This window comes from Peromyscus eremicus, chromosome 1, assembly GCF_949786415.1.
Source record: "Peromyscus eremicus chromosome 1, PerEre_H2_v1, whole genome shotgun sequence".
Taxonomy (NCBI): Eukaryota; Metazoa; Chordata; class Mammalia; order Rodentia; family Cricetidae; genus Peromyscus; species Peromyscus eremicus.
Window position 1 is genome coordinate 23,279,065 of NC_081416.1, and position 27,619 is coordinate 23,306,683.

General features: G+C 40.0%; 1 pseudogene; it reads left to right on the forward strand.

The window, feature by feature from the left end:
• Window positions 1-27,296, forward strand: LOC131902785 (cytochrome P450 2C26-like; annotated as a pseudogene).
• Window positions 27,297-27,619: the final 323 nt, after the last annotated feature.

Below are 27,619 nucleotides of genomic sequence, written 5' to 3' on the forward strand. Positions count from 1 at the left end.
ATGGATCCAGTTGTAGCATTGGTGCTCAGTCTTTCCTGTCTGCTTCTCCTCTCACTCTGGAGACAGAGCTCTGAGAGAAGAAAGCTCCCTCCTGGCCCCACCCCTCTCCCTATTATTGGCAATTTCCTCCAGATAGATGCAAAGAACATCAGCCAATCCTTGACTAATGTATGTATTCTTTGTGCTCCTCCAATACCTTGATAAAAAAGATAAATTGAAAGCTACTTTAAATTAAAAGCTAGTAGAAGAGGAAATATTGCTATAAATAATCCTACAGTCTAAATTCTTGCAGTGTATTGTGTACCTCATGACTTTTGCAGCTGTATCTTGTCAGGAATTCAGTAATGAACAAGGATTCAGGTGAAAAGATATTCATTTCATTGTATTTTATAAAAAGAAAAAAATGCCACAAAATTGCAAAATTTGTGAATATTTCCTATCTAAAAAAAAAACCCAAAAGCACCCTTTTTCATTATTTTTGCTTGAAGGTCAATAGTGAGTAATATTTTATTCAATAACTCAGGTAGAACTTTAGACATGTATTTTTACTGAGGTTATCTATTTGGTGCTGGACTCTAAAGAACAAACTGATACCTAATTTAACTAAATACCAATAGACATGGAATAAAACAAGACATGTAGGAAAGAAGCCAACTTTGAGCATATTTGGTGATATTTATATCCAGTTTTAATTTTTGCAAAACCTAAGTCTGGGGCTAAGAATGCTGCCAGACAAGGACCTATTTTTCCAGGAAACACTGCATGCCTATGGTGCAGCTTCTATGGTGCCCACTCTCTGTGTTTGTAGTAGCAGTTGCCAAATCTGGACTGCTCAACAGAATCATTGTGATGACTTACAAGTTTACATTTCAAAACTAGCTTTTTTAATGTATTTCTGCATCATTTCATCTATTTCATTGGTTTACTTGATATTTTTTATGAGTATTAGACTGTGTCTATCAGTATAGCTCTATAATATAATTTGCGGTCCAATATTGATACACCTCCAACAGAGTTTTTATCTTTAGGAGTGCCTTGACTATTCTTGGTTCTTTGTGATCCTTTATGCAGTCTTCTGTTGTTTTTCTAAACCTGTAAATATGGCATCAGAAGTTTGATGTATAGCATTAAATCTGTATATAAAAAAGTATGTGTTTAGTAGTATGAGTGTTTTGTTACTTGGTTTCTGTTTCTTGTCTGGTTTTCTGGCTGGAGTGGCCTGTGTTTGACAAGAGAGTCTCCACACCTATAGGCTGGATCTGTAGGTCAGAGTAGAGTGGCCTCTGTTCAAACAGGGCATTTCTGTCGGCCTTGGGGCACTGGCACATGGTAGGTAGGATGGGAGGGGTGATTATGGGTAGGGTGTGTAGGCACTGAGAGAGTGGGGGCAGTCAGTAGGCAGGTGGGTAGTCTACATGGAGTTCTGGTGTGAAAATTCATTGCAATCCTTATATAACAAATACCTGAGCTCTGAGCCATGACAAGGTTCACTGTAGATGATCAAGAACTATAATAACCATAATGTGATAAAAATGGGCTTCAGGCCCCAGCTCCCATCTTGCCTCGGACTTCCCTTCTGAAGCACAGGTGAGTGCCCTAGCTTGCCCCCGACCCCATCCCTGGGCACCAGCCACTCTGGGGAAGACCTGCCCAACTTGGCCCCAGGTTCTGGCCACTGGGCAGGTTCCCTTCTAGCCCCACCGGGAAGGATCCCCTTCTCCAAGACCCCTGGCAGACCCTGCAGTCTCCATGCCCTGCCCCCACCCCCATCCGCCTGAGCCCCAAGCCTCTTCCTGAGACTTAGAGGCCGGCCCCCATCTCCCATCTTGCCCCGGACTTCCCTTCTGAAGCACAGGTGAGTCCCCTAACTTGCCCCCGACCCCATCCCTGGGCACCAGCCACTCCGGGGAAGACCTGTCCAACTTGGCCCCAGGTTCTGACCACCGGGCAGGTTCCCTTCTAGCCCCACCGGGAAGGATCCCCTTCTCCAAGACCCCTGGCAGACCCTGCAGTCTCCATGCCCTGCCCCCACGCCCATCCGCCCAAGCCCCAAGCCTCTTCTTGAGACTTAGAGGCCGGCCCCCAGCTCCCATCTTGCCCCAGACTTCCCGTCTGGAGGAGAGAGAGAGAGAGAGAGAGAGAGAGAGAGAGAGAGAGGGAGGGAGCTTTCATCCTCCCCCGGACTTCCCTTCTGGACAAGAGCTCCCATCCTGCCCCGGACTTCCAATTTGGACAAGAGAGCTCCCATCTGGACAAGAGAGAGAGACTTCCTGAATCTGTCAGCTCTGTCTGAACCAAGTGGGCAGATAAAGCCAAGAACGAACCACAAGGAGATGGGCAGACGTCAAGGCAGAAACACATACAAAAAAATGAATAGCAATACAGCATCACCAGGCCCTAGCCCTCCTCCAACACCTAGACCTGAACATCAGAAATTGGAAGAAGCAGAAGAAAATAGCCTTATGAATGTCATCATGAAGAAGCTAGAGGCTCGTGTAGAGGAAAAGACAAAAAAATGTGAAGAACGTTGTAAACAACTAGAGGAAAGGGCAAACAAATTAGAAGAAATCAATAAAGTCCTGGAAGAGAACAATAAAGTACTGAAAGAAAATCAAGAAAAATCAATGAAACAAATGAAGGAAACAGTCCAAGACCTGAAAAGGGAAATAGAAAAAATGAAGAAGACACAAACAGAGGGAATGCTGGAAATAGAAAATCTGAGAAAACGATTGGGAACCTCAGATGCAAGTATAATCAACAGAATGCAAGAGATGGAAGAGAGGATCTCTAGCATTGAAGATACAATAGAAGAAATAGATTCATCAGTCAAAGAAAACACTAAATCCAACAAAGTCATGAACCAAAATGTCCAAGAAATTTGGGACACCATGAAAAGACCAAACCTACGAATAATAGGGGTAGAAGAAGGAGAAGAATACCAACTCAAGGGCACAGAAAATATATTCAACAAGATCATAGAAGAAAACTTTCCCAACTTAAAGAAGGAAATGCCTATGAAGATACAAGAAGCCTATAGAACACCAAACAAACTAGACCCCCCAAAAAAGTCCCCTCGCCACATAATAATTAAACAATTAAATGTACAGAATAAAGAAAGAATATTAAGAGCAGCAAAGGAAAAAGGCCAAGTGACATATAAAGGCAAACCTATCAGAATAACACCCGAATTCTCAATGGAGACTTTGAAAGCCAGAAGGACCTGGACAGATGTAATGCAGACACTAAGAGACCATGGATGTCAGCCTAGACTAATATACCCAGCAAAACTTTCAAACATCATAGATGGAGTGAACAAGACATTCCATGACAAAGCCAGATTTAAACAATATTTATCCACAAACCCAGCCCTACAGAAAGCACTAGAAGGAAAATTCCAACCTAAGGAAGTCAGATACACCCTCGAAAGCACAGGCAATAGATAAAGCCACAGCAGTAAACCCCAACAAAGAAAAGTACACACACATCACCACCAAAAATTAACAGGAATGAACAATCACTGGACATTAATATCCCTCAATATTAATGGACTTAATTCACCTATAAAAAGACATAGGCTTACAGAATGGATACGAAAGCAGGACCCATCTTTCTGCTGCATACAAGAAACACATCTCAAATTCAAAGATAGACACTACCTAAAAATAAAAGGCTGGGAAAAGACTTTCCAATCAAATGGTCTTAAGAAACAAGCGGGTGTAGCCATCCTGATATCCAGCAAAATAGACTTCAAACTAAAATCAATCAAAACAGATCAAGAAGGGCATTACATACTCATCACAGGAAAGATCCACCAAGATGAAGTTTCAATTCTGAACATTTATGCCCTAAACAAGAGGGCACCCACATATGTAAAAGAAACATTATTAAAGCTTAAATCACATATAAAACCCCACATATTAATAGTGGGAGACCTCAACACCCCACTGTCACCACTGGACAGATCTCCCAAATCGAAACTTAACAGAGAAATAAAGGACTTAACTGATGTCATGACTCAAATGGACTTAATCGACATCTACAGAACATTCCATCCTAACAAAAAAGAATATACCTTCTTCTCAGCACCCCATGGAACCTTCTCTAAAATCGACCACATACTTGGCCACAAAACAAATCTAAACAGATACAAAACAATTGGAATAACCTCCTGTGTTCTATCAGACCACCATGGTCTAAAGTTGGATTTCAACAACAACAAAAACTACAGAAAACCTACAATCTCATGGAAACTGAATAATACCCAACTGAATCACCAATGGATTAAGGAAGAAATAAAGAAAGAAATTAAAGACTTCCTAGAGATCAACAAAAATGAAGACACCACATATCCAAACCTATGGGACACTATGAAAGCAGTACTAAGAGGGAAATTCATAGCACTAAATGCCCACATAAATAAGCTGGAGAAATCTCACACTAGTGACTTAATAGCACACCTGAAAGTTCTAGAACAGGAAGAAGCAAAGTCGCCCAGGAAAAATAGATGCCAGGAAATTATCAAAGTGAGAGCTGAAATCAATAAAATAGAAACAAAGAGAACAATACAAAAAATTAATGAAACAAAGAGTTGGTTCTTTGAGAAAATCAACAAGATAGACAAGCCCTTATCCAAACTAACCAAAAGACAGAGAGAGAGCATCCAAATCAACAAAATCAGAAATGAAAAGGGGGACATAACAACAGACATTGAGGAAATCCAGAGAATCATCAGTTCATACTTCAAAAATCTCTATTCCACAAAACTGGAAAACCTAAAAGAAATGGATAATTTTCTGGATAGGTACCACACACCTAAATTAAATCAAGACCAGATAAACTATTTAAATAGTTCAATAACCCCTAATGAAATAGAAACAGTCATTAAAAGTCTCCCAACCAAAAAAAGCCCAGGACCAGATGGTTTCAGTGCAGAATTCTACCAGATCTTCAAAGAAGAGTTAATACCAATACTCTCTAAATTGTTCCACACAATAGAAACAGAAGGAACATTACCAAACTCCTTCTATGAGGCTACAATTACCCTGATTCCTAAACCAAACAAGGATACAACAAAGAAAGAGAACTACAAACCAATCTCCCTCATGAACATTGATGCAAAAATACTCAATAAAATACTGGCAAACAGACTCCAAGAACACATCAAAACAATTATCCACCATGATCAAGTAGGATTCATTCCAGGGATGCAAGGATGGTTCAACATACGAAAGTCTGTCAATGTGATACACCATATAAACAAACTCAAAGAAAAAAACCACATGATCATCTCACTAGATGCTGAAAAGGCATTTGACAAAATCCAACACCCCTTCATGATAAAGGTCTTGGAGTGATCAGGAATACAGGGAACATACCTAAACATAATAAAGGCAATTTACAGCAAGCCAACAGCCAACATCAAAGTAAATGGAGAGAAACTCAAAGCAATTCCACTAAAATCAGGAATGAGGCAAGGCTGTCCGCTCTCCCCATACTTATTCAATATAGTACTTGAAGTTCTAGCCAGAGCAATAAGACAACATAAGGAGATTAAGGGGATACAAATTGGAAAGGAAGAAGTCAAGCTTTCCCTATTTGCAGATGACATGATAGTATACTTGAGCAACCCCAAAGATTCCACCAAGGAACTGATACAGCTTATAAACACCTTCAGCAACATAGCAGGATACAAGATCAACTCAAAAAAATTAGTAGCCCTCCTATATACAATGGACAAAGAAGCAGAGAAGGAAATCAGAGATACATCACCCTTTACTATAGCCACAAATGACATAAAATACCTTGGGGTAACACTAACCAAGCAAGTGAAGGACCTATATGACAAGAACTTTGAGTCCCTGAAAAAAGAAATTGAAGAAGATGTCAGAAAATGGAAAGATCTCCCATGCTCATGGATAAGCAGAACTAACATAGTAAAAATGGCAATCTTACCAAAAGCAATCTACAGATTCAATGCAATCCCCATCAAAATACCAACACAGTTCTTCACAGACCTGGAAAAAATAATACTCAACTTCATATGGAAAAACAAAAAACCCAGGATAGCCAAAAGAATCCTGTACAATAACACAACCTCTGGAGGCATCACAATCCCTGACTTCAAGCTCTACTATAGAGCTACAGTAATAAAAACAGCTTGGTACTGGCATAAAAATCGACATGTGAACCAATGGAATCGAATTGAAGACCCTGACATTAATCCACACACCTATGAACAAATAATTTTTGACAAAGAAGCCAAAAGTGCACAATGGAAAAAAGAAAGCATCTTCAACAAATGGTGCTGGCAAAACTGGATATCAACATGTAGAAGGCTGCAAATAGATCCATATCTATCACCGTGCACAAAACTTAAGTCCAAGTGGATCAAGGACCTCAACATAAATCCAGTTACTCTGAACCTGCTAGAAGAGAAAGTAGGAAGTAGTCTTGAACGCATTGGCATAGGAGACCACTTTCTAAATAGAACACCATTAGCACAGACACTGAGAGAAACAATCAATCAATGGGACCTCTTGAAACTGAGAAGCTTTTGTAGAGCAAAGGATACGGTCAACAAAGCAAAGCGACAGCCTACAGAATGGGAAAAGATCTTCACCAATCCCACATCTGACAGAGGACTGATATCCAGAATATATAAGGAACTCAAGAAATTAGACATCAAAATGCCCAACAGTCCAATTAAGAAATGGGCTATAGAACTAAACAGAGAATTCTCAACAGAGGAAACTCAAATGGCTGAAAGACATTTAAGGAATTGCTGAACATCCCTAATCATCAGGGAAATGCAAATCAAAACAACTCTGAGATACCACCTTACGCCTGTCAGAATGGCTAAGATCAAAAACACTGAAGACACCTTATGCTGGAGAGGATGTGGAGCTAGGGGAACTCTCCTCCACTGCTGGTGGGAATGCAAGCTTGTACAACCACTTTGGAAATCAATATGGCGCTTTCTTAGAAAATTGGGAATCCATCTCCCCCAAGATCCAGCTATACCACTCTTGGGCATATACCCAAGGAATGCTCAACCACACCACAAGAGCACTTGTTCAGCTATGTTCATATCAGCATTGTTTGTAATAGCCAGAACATGGAAACAACCTAGATGCCCTTCAACTGAAGAATGGATAAACAAAATGTGGTACATATACACAATGGAATACTACTCAGCAGAGAAAAACAATGACATCATGAGGTTTGCAGACAAATCGATGGATCTAGAAAAAATCATCCTGAGTGAGGTAACCCAGACTCAGAAAGACAAACATGGTATGTACTCACTCATAGCAGGATACTAGATGTGGAACAAGGATAACTGGACTGCTACTCACATCACCAGGGAGGCTACCTGGAAAACAGAACCCCAAGAAAGACACAGGGATCGCCCAATGACAGAGAAATGGAATGAGATCTACATGAACAGCCTGGACATGAGTGGGGGTAGTGAAGGGCGAGGGTCGAGGGAAAGAGAGCTTGGGTGAGTGGGAGATCCCAGCTGGATCAACAACAGAGAGGGAGAACAAGGAATAGGAGACCATGGTAAATGAAGACCACATGAGAATAGGAAGAAACAAAGTGCTAGAGAGGCCCACAGAAATCCACAAAGATACCCCCACAACAGTCTGGTGGCAATGGTCGAGAGACAGCCCAAACTGACCTACTCTGGTGATGGGATGGCCAAACACCCTAATTGTCGTGCTAGAAACCTCATCCAACTACTGAGGGATCTGGATGCAGAGATCCATGACTAGGCCCCGGGTAGATCTCTGGGAGTCCAATTAGCAAGAATGAGAAGGGTTTATATGAGAGAGAATTGTTGAGACCAAGGTTGGATAAAGCACAGAGACAAATAGCCAAACGAACGGAAACACATGAAATATGAACCAATGGCTGAGGGGTCACCAACTGGATCAGGCCCTCTGAGTGGGTGAGACAGTTGATTGGCCTGATCTGTTTGGGAGGCATCCAGGCAGTGGCACCGGGTCCTCTGCTCACTGCATGAGTCGGCTGTTTGAAACCTGGGGCCTATGCAGGGTCGCTTGGCTCGGCCTGGGAGGAGGGGACTGGACCTACCTGGACTGAGTCCACCAGGTTGATCTCAGTATGTGGGGAAGGCTTTGTCCTGGAGGAGATTGGAATGGGGGGCGGGCTGGGGAGAAGGTGAGGGGGGCGGGAGGGGGGAGAACAAGGGAATCTGTGGCTGATATGTAGAACTTAATTGTATTGCAAAATAAAAATTAAAAAAAAAAGAAAAAAAATTCTTCATTTACTGGTAGTGAGCATCTTAAGCTGCATAACGTATTTCCTTTAATTAAACAGACTCCTATTTAATATTTTGTGGGCCTCAACTATTATTTCTCATTTTTTTCTATGACCTTTATATCTGTGTTTTATTATGCATATATGGTACTTTTTGACTGGCTTTCACATTGTTTACCCTTTCTATTCCTTTTATATCACATGTATATTTATGTACATATACATGTAAAATCATAAATTTTGTCATAGTTATTATGTGTCTTTGGTTAATATACCCATTTTCATATATCATTATATTCTTAACTTTCATGAATTCTTTTATGTTTATTACTGAACTAGGTAGACAGTTCAGCAGCTGAAAGCACTTATGGCACAAGAATGAAGACCTGAGTTCAGATTCCCAGCATCCACATGAAAGCTGGGTATGTCTGCACACTTCCGAAACTCTGTTCCCTGATTTAGTAGAGACACTCCTTATGTGTGAATCCAAACTTTCAGGCACTGTCCAAAACACACCCTTCACCTGCCCTCAACCTATAAGCCTCTTGAGCCAATTTCCAACCTCCATGTTCAACCATATCCTGTGTATCTTGCTCCGGTGTTGAACAGGGTAATTCAGCCTGATCATCCTCTGCATACACTTCCCAACACCAGATCTAGCCCTCACAACAAACTTGGACAATGACACATTTCCTTCACATCAGCTGGGTTTTTTTTGTTGGTTTTTTTTTTTTTTTTGGTTTTTTGAAAACGGGTTTCTCTGTGTACCTTTGGTGCCTTTCCTGGAACTCACTCTTTAGCCCAGACTGGCCTCGAACTCATAAAGATCTGCCTGGCTCTGCCTCCTGAATGCTGGGATCAAAGGCATGCGCCACCATTGCCAGGCTTATATCAGCTGATCTTTATGTGTCCATCTGACTGCATTCCATCTAAGCCATAGCCAACCTTTAGGCCCACCCTACCCCACACACCCTGTATTCAGTCCAAACCTGCTTTGTCCATATCAGACGTAGAACTAATAAAAGAAGTCAACATGCTCAGATCTCATTGCAAAAATACAAACAATATAAAAGATAAAGGCAGTATTTCCTCTACAAAATCCACCAGTCCTATAGAACTATTTGCCAAAGAGGATTACCTAAGATGAACCCCAGGACACAGAATTTAAAAGAAGACTCTTGTATTTCATAAAAAAAAAATCAAGGAGGGGCTGGAGAGATGACTTTGTGGTTAAGAGCACTGACTGTTCTGCTCTTCCAGAGATCCTGAGTTCAATCACCAGAAGCTACATGGTGGCTCACAACTATCTATAATGGGATCTGATTGCCTCTTTTGGTATGTAAGTATTCACATAGACAAAGCACTGGTATACATAAAATACATCAACAAAAAATTCAAGTTTAAAAAAGACAAAAATAAGATGCTCCATGAACTTAAAGCGAAGGAATTGAAAAAAAACAAAAACAAAAATAAAAAACAACGCCAGCGTGATGCCCATGAAAACTCAAGTAGAAGTCTGGTGAAAATGATGAATACAATTAGGGGTTTGAAATTGTAATTCAGTCAGGAGATAGAAACACTGAAGAGGAATCAAGATAAAATGAAGATGGATTTGAAAAACCCAATAACCCAAGTAAAAGACTCAAGAGAAAGCCTAAGAAGCAGATGAATAAAGCAGAAAATATAGTGACAGGACACAAGAATACAGTAGAAGATCAAGACAAAGTAAGCAAGGAATATGAAAAAAATTAAAAACACATGAGCTGAACATGCAGGGAATATGAGACCCCATGAAAAGATTAGACCTTTGAATATAGGAATAGACAAGGGGGAATAGTCATAGATTAGTGGCATAGATCAGATCTTCAGCAAAATCGTAGAAGAAAACTTACCCAATAATACAAGAAGCACCCAGAACACCAAAAAAGACAAGACCAGAAAAGAAACTTTTCATAGCATATCATGGTTTAAAAACTAAGTATATAGAACAAAACAGGTATTGAAAGCTACCAGAGAAAAACACAAATCATATATGAAGAAAAACACATCAAAAATGACTGATTTCTCAATGGAAACCTTGAAAGCCAGAAGAGCCTGTAGCAAAGCATTCCACGCCCCTAAAGACCACTACTGCCAATCTAGAGTAATGTATGTAACAAAACTATCTGTCACAGATGAAGGAGGGAAAAAATCCATGATATGAATAGCCTAGAAAAGTTTATGTTCCCCTTTCTGCTCTCTTCCCAGTAAGCCTTCTGGCTGGCCTTGAGGCCATTAGCCATCTATTGCTTTGGGTGTCTACCTCTCCAGCTAGCTCACCAAAGTGAAGTACTTTAGGGACAGGGTTGGTGTTCAATATTCCCATTGCCCTGTCTTGTCTGCCATGCAAGGCTGGCATCTCTGTGGAGGACGCTCACAACTGTATTCCTGAGTTGGAAATTGAGATAGGTATGTTTTGTGTTTATGATAGCCATGGAGGGAACACTGTTCATGTTCAATTCAAGAATATTCAAAGACAATTATAGTTAAGCACGCACAAATAAAAAAGAATGTTCCATCTTTTGTGGCGATATTTTGTTTGTTCTCTAACAAAGTTTGCCTGGGGATCAGAGGAAAAAGCTAACCACTATATAAAACATAGAGGTCAGGCAGTGATAGCACATGCCTTTAATCCTAGAATTCGGGAGGTAGAGATTTATCCAGATCACTGTGAGTTCAAGGCCACATTGGGAACAGAGCCAGGTGTGGTGGTACATGCCTTTAATCCCAGCACTAGTTAACCATAGAGATCTGGAGGTCTGTACAGACAACAAGAAGTGATAGAGCTGGGTGGAAAGAAGAAGTTATGTACCTGGGTGGAGAGAGGAAGTAAGATGATAGGGTGCAGAAAGGTATATAGGTGTGAGTACACAGGAAGTATCTTTCTTGGGCTGAGGATTTCCTAGCAGTAAGAACTTGTGGCTGGCTTTTTTCATTCCCGTGATGTCTCAATTTTCACCCCAACATCTGGCTCTGGGTTTTTTATTAATAATACCTTTTAAGATTCAGGTTACAGTTCTTCATTATTTCTTCTTCCTTTTTATGTGTATGAATATTTGCCTTCATGTATGTATGCATGGGTACTACATGCATTCCTTGTGCCTATGGAGGTCAGAAAAGGGCATTATATTTTTTTTCTTTTTTATTCACTTCCTTTCAGTATGTTGACCTTAATAAAAAGCTCAGGACACGAGTCTGTTAGCATGTTCCTCCAGCTGGTTTTGTATGGTTGTTCCAGTTATGAATTTGAGAAGAAAACCACATAGGTGATAAGTAGATGCCACTAAATCATATTAGTGAGGGGTGTGTGTGTGTGTGTGTGTGTGTGTGTGTGTGTGTGTGTGAAACATGTTACCTATGCTGTATTGCTTAGGCTAATTTCTACCTGTAATAAAGTAGTGTCTGTAAAATCACTAACTTATATGACATAAATAAAAACCCATGATATAATACTTGAAGAATATGTAAAAATTCCATTTCCTAAATCATCAAACTATTTTTCTTTAATTAGTAATTACTATGTGCAGTGATAGACAAACCTTGAATTATAATAAAAAGTGTATCATATTTTTATTATGCCTTTTATTTTTATTTTTTATTTTTATTTATTTTTATTTATTTTTATTTATTTTTCATGTTGCCTTAATAGTTCTAAATAACTCTTGTATAGTTTAAGTTGAAGACAAGTGAATTGTATGACTATCATAGGCATATAGCACTATTGCACTAATGGCTGGACATGTTTTCATTACGGAAGAGATCAATGTTAAATGCACTGATTTCCTATAAAGAGCTACTCTGGATATTTTGTATGCAAATTGAAACTTGTATAAAATGATTTTCAGCAACATGACTTATGTGAAAAAGGACGGGCCTGCCTTAACTCTTTCCTGTCATGACATTACCTACAGCTTAAATGGAGTCTTCTTAGAAAAAGAACTGTAATATTCTCTAATGACAAAAGCTTACTACACTATGGTTGATAGATTGTTTTCAAGCTAAAGATGTCCAAGAAAATCTTCAACTCAGGCTTTAAGGCTCAAAGTTAACAGGGATAAAGCTGCAAGTCCTAATCTTATTAAAGCTACATTAATTTACAATAAACTATTAAAAATAATAAAACATACAAGTTAATAATCAGTTACCTTATAAATAATCAGATTCTTTAATATGTTCATAACTATCCTTTTAGTTATCATAAACTACAAAAATAAGCTATATTTAGCCTCCAAATATATTTTCAAGGTTAAGCCTAAGATCAGGAATACCTAATAGGTACTTGGTCCTCAAACTCCTCAGAGATCTGCTGAATATGGCATTTAAAATGTTAAATAAAAACCTTTCCACAAAAAAACAGAGACCTCTCCTAGAAAAAAAATAAACTTTAAGGTCTCCAAAGAGAACAGATGAGATGGTGCACCAATGACTCTGCCTTGATTATGGCAATGCCAACCACTGTGAAAAACTGCCCCATGCCTTACCTGTTACCAGGAACCTGCAAAAACTGTGGACACTACATTGACTGCTGTAGCCTGTTTCATCAAAGTAAGGTTAATTTCCCCAAGTTCTTCCTCTGCAGGAAAAATTCCTCAGACCTGAGTCTGACAGCTGAAAGCCCACTGCTTTTTGAGAAAACTGAAGATTAAATGCTGCTCTTTCCTGACAGATGAAGACCAACTGCTTCTGCAGTGAAACATGTAAGCCTTAAATGACTGTCTAAATAAGTCTCTGTCATTTTAACTGTTACAGAAAACCATTTAAATTATAATTCCTACTCAACTTTATCCTTCACAGATCTCTGATGACAATGATGTCTAACTGTAGTTTTAACAACAGAAAACACCCAGCTTCCTGGTCAGTCTATTTCACATGTATAGTTTACCTTGCTGACAGGGTTCACACTAAGAAAGATTTGGAGTTTCTAAAGGCTATGAGGAAAGGACAAGTAAATTATATAGGTCAAGAAAAAAAGAATGATACAAGTTATGCATGTCTAAAAAAGTAATTTAAGGGGGCTGGAGAGATGGCTCAGTGGTTAAGAGCACTAGCTGCTTTTCCAGAGGACCCTGGTTCAATTCCCAGCACCCACATAGCAGTTACTGTCTGTAACTCTAGTTCCAGGAGACCTGACACCTTCACACCAGTACACATAAAATAAATGTAAATAAATTTTTAAAAAAAGAAAGTAATTTAAAATATATAGTGCAGACTTCTGCTGCTCAGGTGCAGGCCACACCAGTCAGAAGAACAGGGAGTGACCCACCTGCCAGTTGAACTGCCTCACTCCCCAGAATCCATTCCCAAAGACCCATCCCACCACTCCCCCACCTCACCATCCATCCCACAACTGGTCCCTACATCTAGTGCCAGAGAACTTTAGTTGCTCAGGTGCAGGCCACAACAAATGGAAGAAATCAATAAAACCCTTAAAGAATGCCAAGAATGCCAAAAAAAAGAGAAGAAAAGAAACAAAGAAACCAAACAAAAAGAGAAAGGAAACTGTTCAAGAACTGAAAATTAAAGTAGAAACAATAAGGAAATCTGGAAATGGAAAAATCTAGGTAAGCAAATAGGAAATACAGAAGCATATGTCACCACTAGAATATAAGAGAGGGAAGAGAGAATCTCAGGCATTGAAGACGCAATGGAAGAAATAGATTCATCAGTCAAAGAAAATCTAAAATATTCCTAAAACAAAACACTCAGGAATCCTGGGACACTATTAAAAGACCAAACCTAGGAATAAAAGGAATAGAAGGAGAAAAATCCCAGCTCAAAACTCAGAAAATATATTTAACCAAATCATAGAAAAAAATTTGCTAACCTAAAAAAGGACATGCTTATAAAGGTATGAAAAGCTTACAGAACACCAAATAGATTAGACCAGAAAAGAAAGTTTCTACATCACATAATAATCAAAACTAAACATACAGAAGGAAGAATTATAAAGGCTGCAAAGGAAAAGGGCCAAGTAACATATAAAGGCAGATCTATTAAAATTACACTCAACTTCTCAACTGAGACTCTAAAAGACGGAAGAGTCTGGACAGATGAATTGCGTACTTTAAAAGACCATGGATGCCAGCTCAGACTACTATACTCATCAAAACTTTCAATTACCATAGATGGAGAACGCAAGATACTTCATGACAAAGTCAAATTTAAGCAATATCTATCCACAAATCCAGCCCTACAGAAGATACTAACAGGAAAACTAAACCCAAAGAGTGTAACTAAACCCAGAAACACACAGGCAACAAATAATCTCATACCAGCAAAATGCAAAGAAGGGAAGCACACACACACACACACACACACACACACACACACACACACACACAACCATCATCACCACCAACAAGATAACAAGAGTTAACAGTCACTGGTCATTTATATCTCTTGATATCAATGAAATCAATTTCAGATAATTTTGTAGTTACAGTAACTGGGTGTGCTATGGTGCTTGTGCCTGAGCCAGATGCCATCAGAGCTGAAGACAAGGAGATGCCCATTGTTGCTGGAAGAAAGACTACACAACGTGTCCAGCCCAAGTCAGGCTTAAAAGAGGAAGAGGAAATCAGAGCAAACTCAGCTTGTCCACAGAGTGTTAGCTGCAGGACCAGTGTTACCAGAAGGCACAGGGAGGTGGATGGAGAGATTGTGGACAAGAGATTTTTCCTAGACCAACACAACTTAGACCTTTTATGGAGTTTAATCATTTACCAGCAACACAAATAGTTAACCACATCAGAACCCTGTTTATCCTTTTATACGAAGTTTGTGAGAAGGTAGTTTGTCTGCCTTTTTTAAACAAGAGACCTAGTAGCTTTAACTATCTAATGAACTACTAAGGTAGCTGTAGCCTTAAGGGAGTCAGGGGGAGGAGCTTATTGTCGGCAGCTGCCTATCTAACAAAACTACAGTTATACTAGACACCAATGTGATCAGAGATTTAAGAAGGACCAACCAAAATGACAGAGATTAATCCATAATCCTTTACTTTGACAATTATCCCAGGCTCCTGCACTCTTCATGGCATTGAGTGCAGGGGTACCAAGACAACAGTCTTGTCTGCAAGGCCCAGAAGATGAAAGGCTTTTCTGTGGAAGAAGGGAGGGACTGACCTTACTTTGTCTAGGCAATGTGGGACAATCAATTATCCAGTATCCTGTTTGTCTACAATTTGGGCTGAGCCCTGGAGGTTGAGGTATTGGGGCAGTCTTATTCAGTAGTTAGCATTACCACAGTCCAGGTGGAGTCATCCATTGTTGTGTCTATTGTCTTTGTGGAGACCTTGGGGGTCACTGCTAGGATCTAGGAGTCTCTGTTTGTCATATACATTTAAATATCTTAAATATTTAGCAAATTTCTGATAGTTTGAGGACCATTATCTGTTAAGTATGGTCCAGAACATCTCAAGGCTTAGTTATCATTAACAGCTTATTGTAGCATGAATCTTAAAAGTTCTTATTAATAAAAACAAACCTGGTGCCAGTTATTGGGTGAATGCTGGAAGATCACAGAAGCAGAACAAGCCACAGCCACCTCACCTTGCCAATTCCTCAGCTGATCCTGTTTCCTCAGACTGGAAGCCTCTGTGTCCTCATCTGAATGGATCTCAGCTGAACTGCTGCTCAAAAGCCTAAAAGCTTCTAGTTCCTGGTTTTCACACCTTATAAGCCTTTCTGCTTCCTGCCATCACCTCCTGGGATTAAAGGCGTGTGTCACCATGCCTGGCTGTTTCCAGTGTGACTTTGAACTCACAGAGATCCAGAATGATCTCTGCCTCCCAAGTGATAGGATTAGAGACGTGTGTGCCACCATTTTCTGGCCTCTATGTCTGTCTAGTGGCTGTTCTGTCCTCTGACCCCAGATAAGTTTATTAGGGTACACAATATTTTGGGGAACACAATATCACCACAGCTAATAATACAAACAACAATTTTGATTTGACACTCTTTTAGTATCAAGATCAGACTTAAAAACAAAGTGTACATGAGATTGGGAACTTTTTTGGTTCTTACTTAGTCTAGCATTACAGAACATAATAAACCCTGTGTGACTTAGTTTACCAAAATAGCTATAGCTTATCAGTGCTAGCAAAAACAAGGAGGTTAGACGTATGTCTTTAAATCCGTCTCTCTTAGCTTAAATAGACCTTATGTAAGGACATTCTCTAAACCAGTGGTTCCAAGTTGTTTTGTTTTGTTTTGTTTTGTTTTGTTTTCCTTTTTTTATTTTATTTTACAATACAGTTCAGTTCTATATATCAGCCACGGATTCCCTTGTTCTCCCCCCTCCCGCCCCTCTCCCTTTCCCCCCAGCACACCCCCCATTCCCACCTCCTCCAGGGCAAAGCCTCCCCCGAAGACTGAGATCAACCTGGTAGACTCAGTCCAGGCAGGTCCAGTCCCCTCCTCCCAGGCTGAGTCAAGCAACCCTGCATAAGCCCCAGGTTTCAAACATCCAACTCATACAATGAGCACAGGACCCGGTCCCACTGCCTGGATGCCTCCCAAACAGATCAAGCCAATCAACTGTCTCATCCATTCAGAGGGCCTGATCCAGTTGGGGACCCCTCAGCCATTGGTTCATAGTTCATGTGTTTCCATTCATTTGGCTATTTGTCCCTGTGCTTTGTCCAACCTTGGTTTCAACAATTCTCGCTCACATAAACCCTCCTCTTTCTTGCAAATTGGACTCCCAGAGATCCACCCGGGGCCTAGCCATGGATCTCTGCATCCAGTTTCCTCAGTCGTTGGATGGGGTTTCTAGCATGACAATTAGGGTGTTTGGCCATCCCATCACCAGAGTAGGTCAGTTCGGGCTGTCTCTCGACCATTGCCAGCAGTCTGTTGTGGGAGTATCTTTGTGGATTTCTGTGGGACTCTCTAGCACTTTGCTTCTTCCTGTTCTCATGTGGTCTTCATTTACCATGGACTCCTATTCCTTGTTCTCTCTCTCTGTTCTTGATCCACCTGGGATCTCCCACTCTCCCAAGCTCTCTTTCCCTCGACCCTCGCCCTTCATTACCCTGACTCAAGTCCAGGCTGTTCATGTTGATCTCATCCATTTCTCCATCATTGGGTGATCCCCGTGTCTTTCTTGGTGTCCTGTTTTCCAGGTAGCCTCCCTGGTGATGTGAGTAGCAGTCCAGTCATCCTTGTTCCACATCTAGTATCCTCCTATGAGTGAGTACATACCATGTTTGTCTTTCTGAGTCTGGGTTACCTCACTCAGGATGATTTTTTCTAGATCCATTCATTTGCCTGCAAACTTCATGATGTCATTGTTTTTCTGTGCTGAGTAGTATTCCATTGTGTATATGTACCACATTTTGTTTATCCATTCTTCAGTTGAAGGGCATCTAGGTTGTTTCCAGGTTTTGGCTATTACAAACAATGCTGATATGAACATAGCTGAGCAAGTGCTCTTGTGGTATGATTGAGCATTCCTTGGGTATATGCCCAAGAGTAGTATAGCTGGATCTTGGGGGAGATTGATTCCCAATTTTCTAAGAAAGCGCCATGTTGATTTCCAAAGTGGTTGTACAAGCTTGCATTCCCACCAGCAGTGGAGGAGAGTTCCCCTAGCTCCACATCCTCTCCAGCATAAGCTGTCTTCAGTGTTTTTGATCTTAGCCATTCTGACAGGCATAAGGTGGTATCTCAGAGTTGTTTTGATTTGCATTTCCCTGATGATTAGGGATGTTGAGCAATTCCTTAAATGTCTTTCAGCCATTTGAGTTTCCTCTGTTGAGAATTTTCTGTTTAGTTCTATAGCCCATTTCTTAATTGGGCTGTTGGGCGTTTTGATGTCTAACATGATAGTATACTTGAGTGACCCCAAAAATTCCACCAAGGAACTGATACAGCTTATAAACACCTTCAGCAACATAGCAGGATACAAGATCAACTCAAAAAAAATCAGTAGCCCTCCTATATACAATGGACAAAGAAGCTGAGAAGGAAATCAGAGATACATCACCCTTTACTATAGCCACAAATGACATAAAATACCTTGGGGTAACACTAACCAAGCAAGTGAAGGACCTATATGACAAGAACTTTAAGTCCCTGAAAAAAGAAATTGAAGAAGATGTCAGAAAATGGAAAGATCTCCCATGCTCATGGATAGGCAGGACTAACATAGTAAAAATGGCAATTTTACCAAAAGCAATCTACAGATTCAATGCAATCCCCATCAAAATACCAACACAATTCTTCACAGACCTGGAAAGAATAATACTCAACTTCATATGGAAAAACAAAAAACCCAGGATAGCCAAAAGAATCCTGTACAATAAAACAACCTCTAGAGGCATCACGATCCCTGACTTCAAGCTCTACTATAGAGCTACAGTAATAAAAACAGCTTGGTATTGGCATAAAAACCGACATATGGATCAATGAAATTGAATTGAAGACCCTTACATTAATCCGCACACCTATGAACATATAATTTTTGACAAAGAAGCCAAAAGTGCACAATGGAAAAAAGAAAGCATCTTCAACAAATGGCGCTGGCATAACTGGATATCAACATGTAGAAGGCTGCAAATAGATCCATATCTGTCACCGTGCACAAAACGTAAGTCCAAGTGGATCAAAGACCTCAACATAAATCCAGTTACTCTGAACCTGCTAGAAGAGAAAGTAGGAAGCAGTCTTGAACGCATTGGCATATGAGATCACTTCCTAAATATAACACCATTAGCACAGACACTGAGAGAAACAATCAATCAATGGGACCTCTTGAAACTGAGAAGCTTTTGTAGAGTAAAGGATACGGTCAACAAAGCAAAGCGACAACCTACAGAATGGGAAAAGGTCTTCACCAACCCCACATCTGACAGAGGACTGATATCCAAAAGTTGTTTTGTTTTTGTTTTTGTTTTTGCCAGACTGCTTAGGTATCATAAGATAGGAATAGCTCAGTTTCTGGTGTTTATCTGTGGTCCTAAGTTATAACCTTTTATTTATCTGTTTATCAAGATTATATATTAGCAAAGACATTATAATAAAATATCTTATAAAATTTAAAATATTTCCTAGCTTTATACATTTAAACATTTTGAAAACTGTTTCATACAAATATCCAGTTTATTTAAAATTTTTATAAAACTCTAAAATTCCCTTTTAAAGAAGTTTAAGATCTCTTAACTATGTGTTCTGGTAATATTAAATGAAAGTACTTTTTGATTTCAAGAATGAAGACAATCATAATTTTTGGAAGGCAAAACCATGTTTTAACAGTGTAAATGATCTAGTGTCTCTAAAATCAATACCAAGTGGATTACTCTTATATTACTAAGTTTGACTGCCTGCAAGATATGTTCTTGTATATGAACACAATGAGATGCAGCTTTGATAACCTGTTAAACAAACAATGTTTTAAATCCTATCTTTTATAAACCTGGTTTTTAAGACAGGACAGGAATTATACAAAAATTGTGTCCCAAATTAAAAGTATCCCTGGAGATCTGTTGTCTCCTTGATTGGCCCACACCTAGTGGCTTCCTGCAGTCAAAGTGGCAGTGAAACCATGACATCCACCTTCTCCAACCCTAGTCAAAATGGCAACTGTCCATGTAGCTGCCCTTAGTTAAGATGGTTGCAAACCACATGAGGTTTCTCAGAATGGCTCCAACTCAGAGTTGAATTTTAAGTTAATCTTGTTACAGATACTTCAGATTTTTAACCATACCCAATAACTTATAAGCCAATAATCCCTTAACTGTTCTGCTCTTGTTCTTTCTTTCTAGCAGTTTTTAACCTCAGACATAGAGACTTTAAAAGCATGCCTGGATCTGAAAAAGGCTGCGACATAACCCAATTCCAGAGCCAGCTTTTAAATAAAGTAGAACAACACAAAACAACTTTAATATTATTTACATCCAAATGACATATGAATTCCTGTTATTACATTGGATTCAGTGGCCACAAAACCCAGAGGTAAATTCTGAGCCCAGGTAGCTAGCCGCAACAGTAACAGTTGAGCTATTACCAAGACATATGGAACATAGCAAACTTACACATTGAAAACCAGTCAGAAACAAGCGTGCAGTGGACATATACATTTGTATATTTCACTGAGTCTGACACAGGTCACTGCTGCTCCATGTTTGCAACAAAACTTATAGGCACAGATCCATTTATACATACAAAATAGACAAAACTTCCCCTACCTCCTCTAGTGTTGGAATTTCAGGGGAAGAATAACTTATGAGACACTGAATTTAATTATTTTGTGAGCACAAAGGTGTTACAGCAGGACTGCCTACAGGCTTCCCTACTGGAGAAAGCTGTCCATTGGTCCCAAATATTGTATTCTATGGATCCTACGCTCCAAAAGCTCCACCATACCCAGTGCTCTTTTATTTGGGATAGATCTTGGAGGGAGAAAGGGACATGTACCTGGGCAGCTATCAGAGGGGCCAGGGGAGAACAGGGATCTGCCAGGATCATGTATGAAAAGCCACAGGGGAGCACTCAGGGGGAGCAGACCAGTGTGTGGATAGGGACCAGGGTGTGGGTAGTTGTTAGGGGGCTGAGAAGGCAAGGAGAGGGGAGGAGGGTTGGGAGGAGGGAGGTATAGTGGGAGAGGGATATAGAGGATGGTGTTGACCATTAGGTGGATTTTGGGGTAGTAAAGAAGAAGGGGGAGCAGTCGGAAGGAGTTAAGTAAGACAGCCTGGTAAGAAGTGGGAGAGACTGGCCCTAAACCTTTATTATCAAGGGGAGTAGGAAGAAGAGGTGGGTAAAGGGAAGAAGGCTGGCCACTAGGTGGAGTATGTGTCAGTGAAGAAGGGGAAGGGGTAGGCGGGGCTCAGGAGTAGGTGTTGGGGGGTGATAGAGACTAAGGCGACTCAGTCAGGGAGCTCCTGGATGAAAGGGCATCTAGAGGCGCCATAACCCTAGTCAATAATATTTGGGCCTTCAAGCACTGGCTACAAAGGAATATGACAGGAGAACAGACCCCAAAAGCCCTGGACATAGGGGAGCTCAGACCGTGTGTCAGTGTGCCTGCAGACCTTTTCAAGATCAAGGAGGATGTTCAAATCAAGAGCGCCCTCTGCTGGCCATTTAGCGTGGTTGGGTTTTGAGTGTAAAGTCTGAGAAATCTCTAATTTAGATAAATTTCATACATAGCAGGCACTCCAGAGGCAACTGAGGATCAGGTTTAGATCGGCTGCAACTCTCATCAGGGGACCCAGGGTCTTTAACCAGAAGAGGTACCTGGTACCTCTTAGGCAGTGCCTTGGAAAAATACAACTGACCTGTAGCTAGAGTCAGTCGGTAGAGCATGAGACTCTTAATCTCAGGGTCGTGGGTTCGAGCCCCACGTTGGGCGCCATTTGTAGCTAGAGTTTTCCTGCCTGGCCCACAGTCAGGACAAATCTCTGACACCCGCCAGTCCCACAGCCACTCAGACCCAACCAAATAAACACAGAGACTTATATTCGTTACAAACTGTATGGCCGTGGCAGGCTTCTTGCTAACTGTTCTTACAGCTTAAATTAATCCATTTCTATAAATCTATACCTTGCCACGTGGCTTGTGGCTTACCGGTACTTTACATCTTCCTTGTCCTGATGGCGGCTGGCAGTGTCTCCCTCACCCAGCTTCCTGTTCTCTCAATTCTCCTCTCTGTTAGTCCCGCCTATACTTCCTGCCTGGCCACTGACCAATCAGTGATTTATTTATTGACCAATCAACAACACATTTGTCATACAGACCATCCCACAGCACTGACCCAGCTGCCTAAGAGGGACCAGGTACCTCTTCTGGCTATTATGAATAATGCTGCTATGAACACAGTTGAGCAAGGGTCCTTGAAGCATGATGGAGAATCCTTTAAATATATGCCAAAGGCTGGTATAGCTGGATCTTGAGGTAGATCGATTCCCAACTTTCTGAAGGACCACCATATTGATTTCCATAGTGGCTGTTTAAGTTTGCACTCCCACCAGCAATGCAGGAGTGTTCTCCTTGCTCCACATCCTCATCAGCAGGAGCTCTCACTTGTGTTATTGATCTTAGCCATTCTGATAGGTGTAAGATAGAATCTAGAAGTAGTTTTGATTTACATTTTCCTGATAGCTAAGGATGTTGATCATTTCTTTTACTGTTTCTCAGCCATTTGAGGTTAATCTGTTGATAATCTGTTTAGATATGTACCCCATTTTTAATAATTGGATTATTTGGCTTTTTGACATCTAATTTCTTGATTTCCTAATATATTTTGAATAATAGGCCTCTATCAGATGTGGTGTTGGTGAAAATTTCTTCCAATTTTGTAGCCTATCATTTTGTCCTATTGACAGTGACCTTTGCCTTATAGAAGCTTTTCAGTTTCATGAGGTCTCATTTTTTTAATTGTTAATCTTAGTGCCTGCACTATAGGTTAGGTGTCATATCAGGAATTTGTTTCCTGTTCCAATGTGTTCAAGGGTGTTCTCCACCTTCTCTTCTATCAGACACAATGTATATGGTTTCATGTGTAGGTCTTTGATCCACTTGGACTTGAGTTTTGTGTAGGGTGATAGATACAGATCTGTTTGCATTCTTCTACATGCTGAAGTCCAGTTTCTACAGCACAGTTTGTGGGAGATGATTTCTTTTTTCCATTGTATATTTCTGGCTTCTTTATCAAAATCAGGTGTCCATATATGTAGATTTATGTTTGTGTCTTCAGTTTAATTCCATTGATCAATGTGTCAGTTTTTATGGCAATCCTACATGCTTTTTATTACTATAGCTCTGTAGTACAACTTGAAATAAGGGATTGTGGTACCTCCAGCAGTTCTTTTATTGTTCAGGATTGTTTTAACTCTCCTGGGTGTTTTATTTGTCCACATGAAGTAGATATTTGTCCTTACAAGGTCTGTATAAATTTGTGTTGGAATTTTGATGGGATTTAATTGAATCTATTGATTGCATTTGGTAGGATGGCAATTTTTACTTTGTTAATCTTACTGATCCATGAGCATGGGAGATCTTCCCATCTTCTGATATCTTCTTCAGTTTCTTTCTTCAAAGACTTGAAGTTTTATCATATAAGGCTTTCATTTGCTTGGTTAGTTACCTCAAGATATTCTATATTATTTGAGGTTATTATGAAGGGTATTGTTTCCCTGAATACTTTCTTAGCCTGTTTGCCATTTGCATATAGGTGGCCTACTGATATTTTTGAGTTAATCTTGTATCCTGCCACTTTGTTGAAGATATTTATTAGCTGTAGGTGTTCCCTAATGCAATTCTCAGAGTCATGTATGTATACTACTATATTATCTGCAAATAATGATACTTTGAATTCATCCTTTCCAATTTATATCTCCTTGATGTCCTTTAGTTGTCTTACTGCTCCAGCTAGAACTCAAGTACCATATTGAGTAGATATGGAGAGAGTAGACAGCATTGTCTTGTTCCTGGTTTTGATTAATTTTGTTTTGAAGTCTATTCTTTTAGATATTAAAATGGCTACACCAGTTTGTTTCTTAAGTCCATTTGCTTGGAATATCTTTATCCAACCCTTTACCCTGAGGTAAAGTCTCTCCTTGATGTTGAGGTGTATTTATTGGATGAGGCAGAAGGATAGATTCAATTTTCTCATTCATTCTGTTAATTTGTGTCTTTTTATTGGGGAATTGAAGCCATTGATATTGAGAGATATCAATGACCAGTGATTGTTAATTTCTGTTATTTTGTTGTTGATGATGATGGGGGTGGTTTTGAGTGTGTGTGTGTGTGTGTGTGTGTGTGTGTGTGTGTGTGTGTGTGTGTTTTGGTTATGCTGGTGTAAGATTATTTCCCATGTATTGAGTGTAGTTAACCTCCTTGTTTTGGATTTTTCTTTCTAGAAACTTTTGTAGGGCTGGATTGCAAATAGGTATTGTTTAAATTTGACTTTAGGATGGAATATCTTATTTTCTCCATCTATGGTGATTGAGACTTTTTCTGGATATAGTAATCTGGACTGGCATCTATGGTCTCTTAGAGTCTGAAGCACATCTTTTCAAGCCCCTTTTTCTTTTAGAAATCAGGTGTAACTTGAACAGTTCTGCCTTTATATGTTTCTTCGTTTTTTTTCCTCTGCAGCTTTTAATATTCTTTCTTTGCTCTGTATGCTTTGTGTTTTTATTATTATGAGGCAATGGAACTTTCTTCTCTGGCCCAATCTATTTGATATTTGGTATGCTTCTTGTCCCTTTATAGGCATCTCCTTCTTTAGGTTAGGAAAGTTTTCTTCTGTGATTTCGTTGAAAATGTTTTCTGGGTCTTTGAGTTGATATTCTTGTTCTTCCTCTATTTCTATTACCTTAGGCTTGGTCTTTTCATAGTATTTCCTGGATGTTTTGTGTTAGGAAGTTTTTAAGTTTAACATTTTCTTTGACTGATGTATTCATTTCTTCTATTGTATCTTAAATGCCTGAGATTCTTTTTCATTTCTTGTATTCTATTGGTGAAGCTTGCCTCTGTAGTTCCTGTTCATTTACCTAGACTTCCCATTTTTAGGATTCCCTCAGTTTGTGTTTTCTTTATTGCTCTATTTCCATTTTCAGTTCATGAACAGTTTTAGTTGTTTACTTAAATTTGTTTGTTTTTTCTTGGCTTTCTTTAAAGAATTAATTCATCTCCTCCAATTGTTTATTTGTATTTCTGGCTTTCTTTGTGGGGCTTATTTATTTACTCTAATTGTTTGTTTTTGTTTTCCTGGATTTCTTTAAGTTATTTAGTTATTTCCTCTAAGCACTTCTTTTATCGTCACATAGTTGGTTTAAGATCTTTTTTGTTGGGGCTGGAGAGATGGCTCAGAGGTTAAGAGCACTGGCTCTTCTTCCAGAGGTCCTGAGTTCAATTCCCAGCAACCACATGGTAGCTCACAACCATCTATAATGAGATCTGGTGCTCTCTTCTGGCTTGCAGGCATACACGCAGGCAGAACATTGTATACATAATTAATAAATAAATCTTAAAACAAAAATCTTTTTTCTTGTGCTCTAGCTATGCTGGGAAAATCAGGGTCTGCTCTGGTAGAATAGCCAAGTTCAAGTGGAGATGTATTGTCCTGGCTATTATTGTGTTCTTACATTAGCATCTAGACATCTGGGTTTGGGGTGGTTATAGGTCTAGGTGCTAGTTTCTTGGTTTATCTTGGTTGGGTGGGTGTTTTGTACCTTCATTTCTGTTTCTACTCCAAATTTTCAGAGTGTGTTGGTGCTTTTCCTGGCCTGCTTATCTGGTGTACTCATTGGAATGTTTACTGGTTTTGAAGCCTGGGCAGGGGGAGGCCAAGAAGAATTGGTCTGTTGCAATTCTAGGCATGACCCTGAGTATTGGTTCTGGGTAACAGCAAGAGTGGGGTAGGCCCATGGGCATCCTACCTGGTCTGCTGGCAGGTATGGCCTGTGGTTAAGTTGGGGTATGGGATACAGCGAAGAGGTAGAGAGGGAAGGATAGGGTGGGATGGTCTGTGGGATCCACAGGAGGTGTGGATGGTGGGTGGGGGAAGCTTCAGCTGGTGTTCTGTTGCAACACTAGAGGCAACCATGATAATTGGGTCTGTAGTAACAGAAACAGTGGAGAAGGTCCATGGGCAGCCTATCTGGTCTTTCAGTAGGCATGGCCTCTCAAACACTGACATTATTTTGCTCCACTTTTAGTTACTCTCTTTATTTTCCAATTTTCAAAAGTCTATGGCCCTGTGCTCACTCTGTACTTGGGCAGGAAGCTGTGATGTTGCATGGATATGAAGTTATGAAAGAAAACTTGATTGATCATGGAGAAGGGTTTGCTGGAAGAGGGAGCTTTCCAGTGGCTAATAACATTGCTAAAAGCCATGGTAAGTTTCCATGTGCCTACATGTTCATGAGTCTACATGTCTATGCACTTACATGTCTGTGTATGTATGTTGGGCTGTGGTCACAGGGAATCTGAGGAATGTAATCTTGAAAACTTGTTCAGACCCAGCTTGGCTTTCTGTGTGGCAACCACCCATCAGCACCCCTTCCTTACTTGATATCTCCCTACCCATTTCCGCTCTTTCTTTTAGGCATTGTTTTCAGCGGTGGGAGGATCTGGAAAGAGATGAGATCCTTCCTCACTCACGACTCTGTGAAACTTTGGGATGGGGAAGAGGAGCATTAAGGACCATGTTCAAGAAGATGCTCTCTGTCTTGTGGAGGAACTGAGGAAAACCAATGATGAGTGTTACTCATCACAGACTTCTATCTTGTTATTAGGTCCTGGAGAAGTTCCTAAGTTCCTATCATTCTTTCCCTTTCCTCTTTTTTTGGGGGGAGATACTTTCCCCCTTCATTTTTATTTGTTCTTTGAGAAGTTTGTACAGTGTATTTTGATTATATTTACACCCTCACCTCATCCCAGATCCACCTGCCGTCCATCCCCATGCATGTTTGTATCATATTATTTAGAGGCTTCAAAAACAGATGTGGATCTCCCCAGAATTCTTGAATTGCTGAAGATTTTAAAAGTCCCATTTCCCCCTCCCAAAACAACAGACCCCTGGGGTAACAGGCCAGTCAATAAAAGTACAAGATGAAAACTGAATATACTCAATTTCATGATTTGGAAAAATGGCCAGATCACTGAAATTATATTAAACATAAAAATGATGCACAGATGTAATGCATATTGTTATGTCTACCAGGCCGTCTGTGAGTAAGTCTTGCTTAAATTGTTGTAAGTTCTTTTACTTGTTAAGAGATACAGTGTTTTTACACACATATATTTCAGTGGCATTTTACAATTGTTCCCAACTCTCCAGGCTCACCCTATGATCCCACATTCATCCTGGGCTGTGCTCCATGCAATGTCATCTGCTCCATTGTTTTCCTGAATCGTTTTGATTATAAAGATCAGGATATTCTTTCCTTCATAGACATTTTAAGTGAAAATGTAGAGATTCTGAGTTCCCCTTGGATGCAGCTGAGCTCAAGCTTCTTTCTTTAAAAAACAAAAACAAAAACAAAACAAAACCCAACAAAACCCAAAAACCACTTAGAGATAAGTGCTCCCTGAAATTCCAAAAATTCTTTAGAAAAATTTCTATAGGCTGGAGGTGCTGTGGAGTAATGCTTTTGTACACTGGTTTAATAAAATGCTGATTGGACAGTAACCAGGCAGGAAGTATAGACAGGATAAGCAGACAAGGAGAATTCTGGGAAGAAGAAGGCGGAGTCAGGAGATGCCAGTCTGCTGTCCAGGAAGCAGCATGTAAGGCACACAGGTAAAGCTATGGAAAATGTGGTGACATATAGATTAACATAAATGGG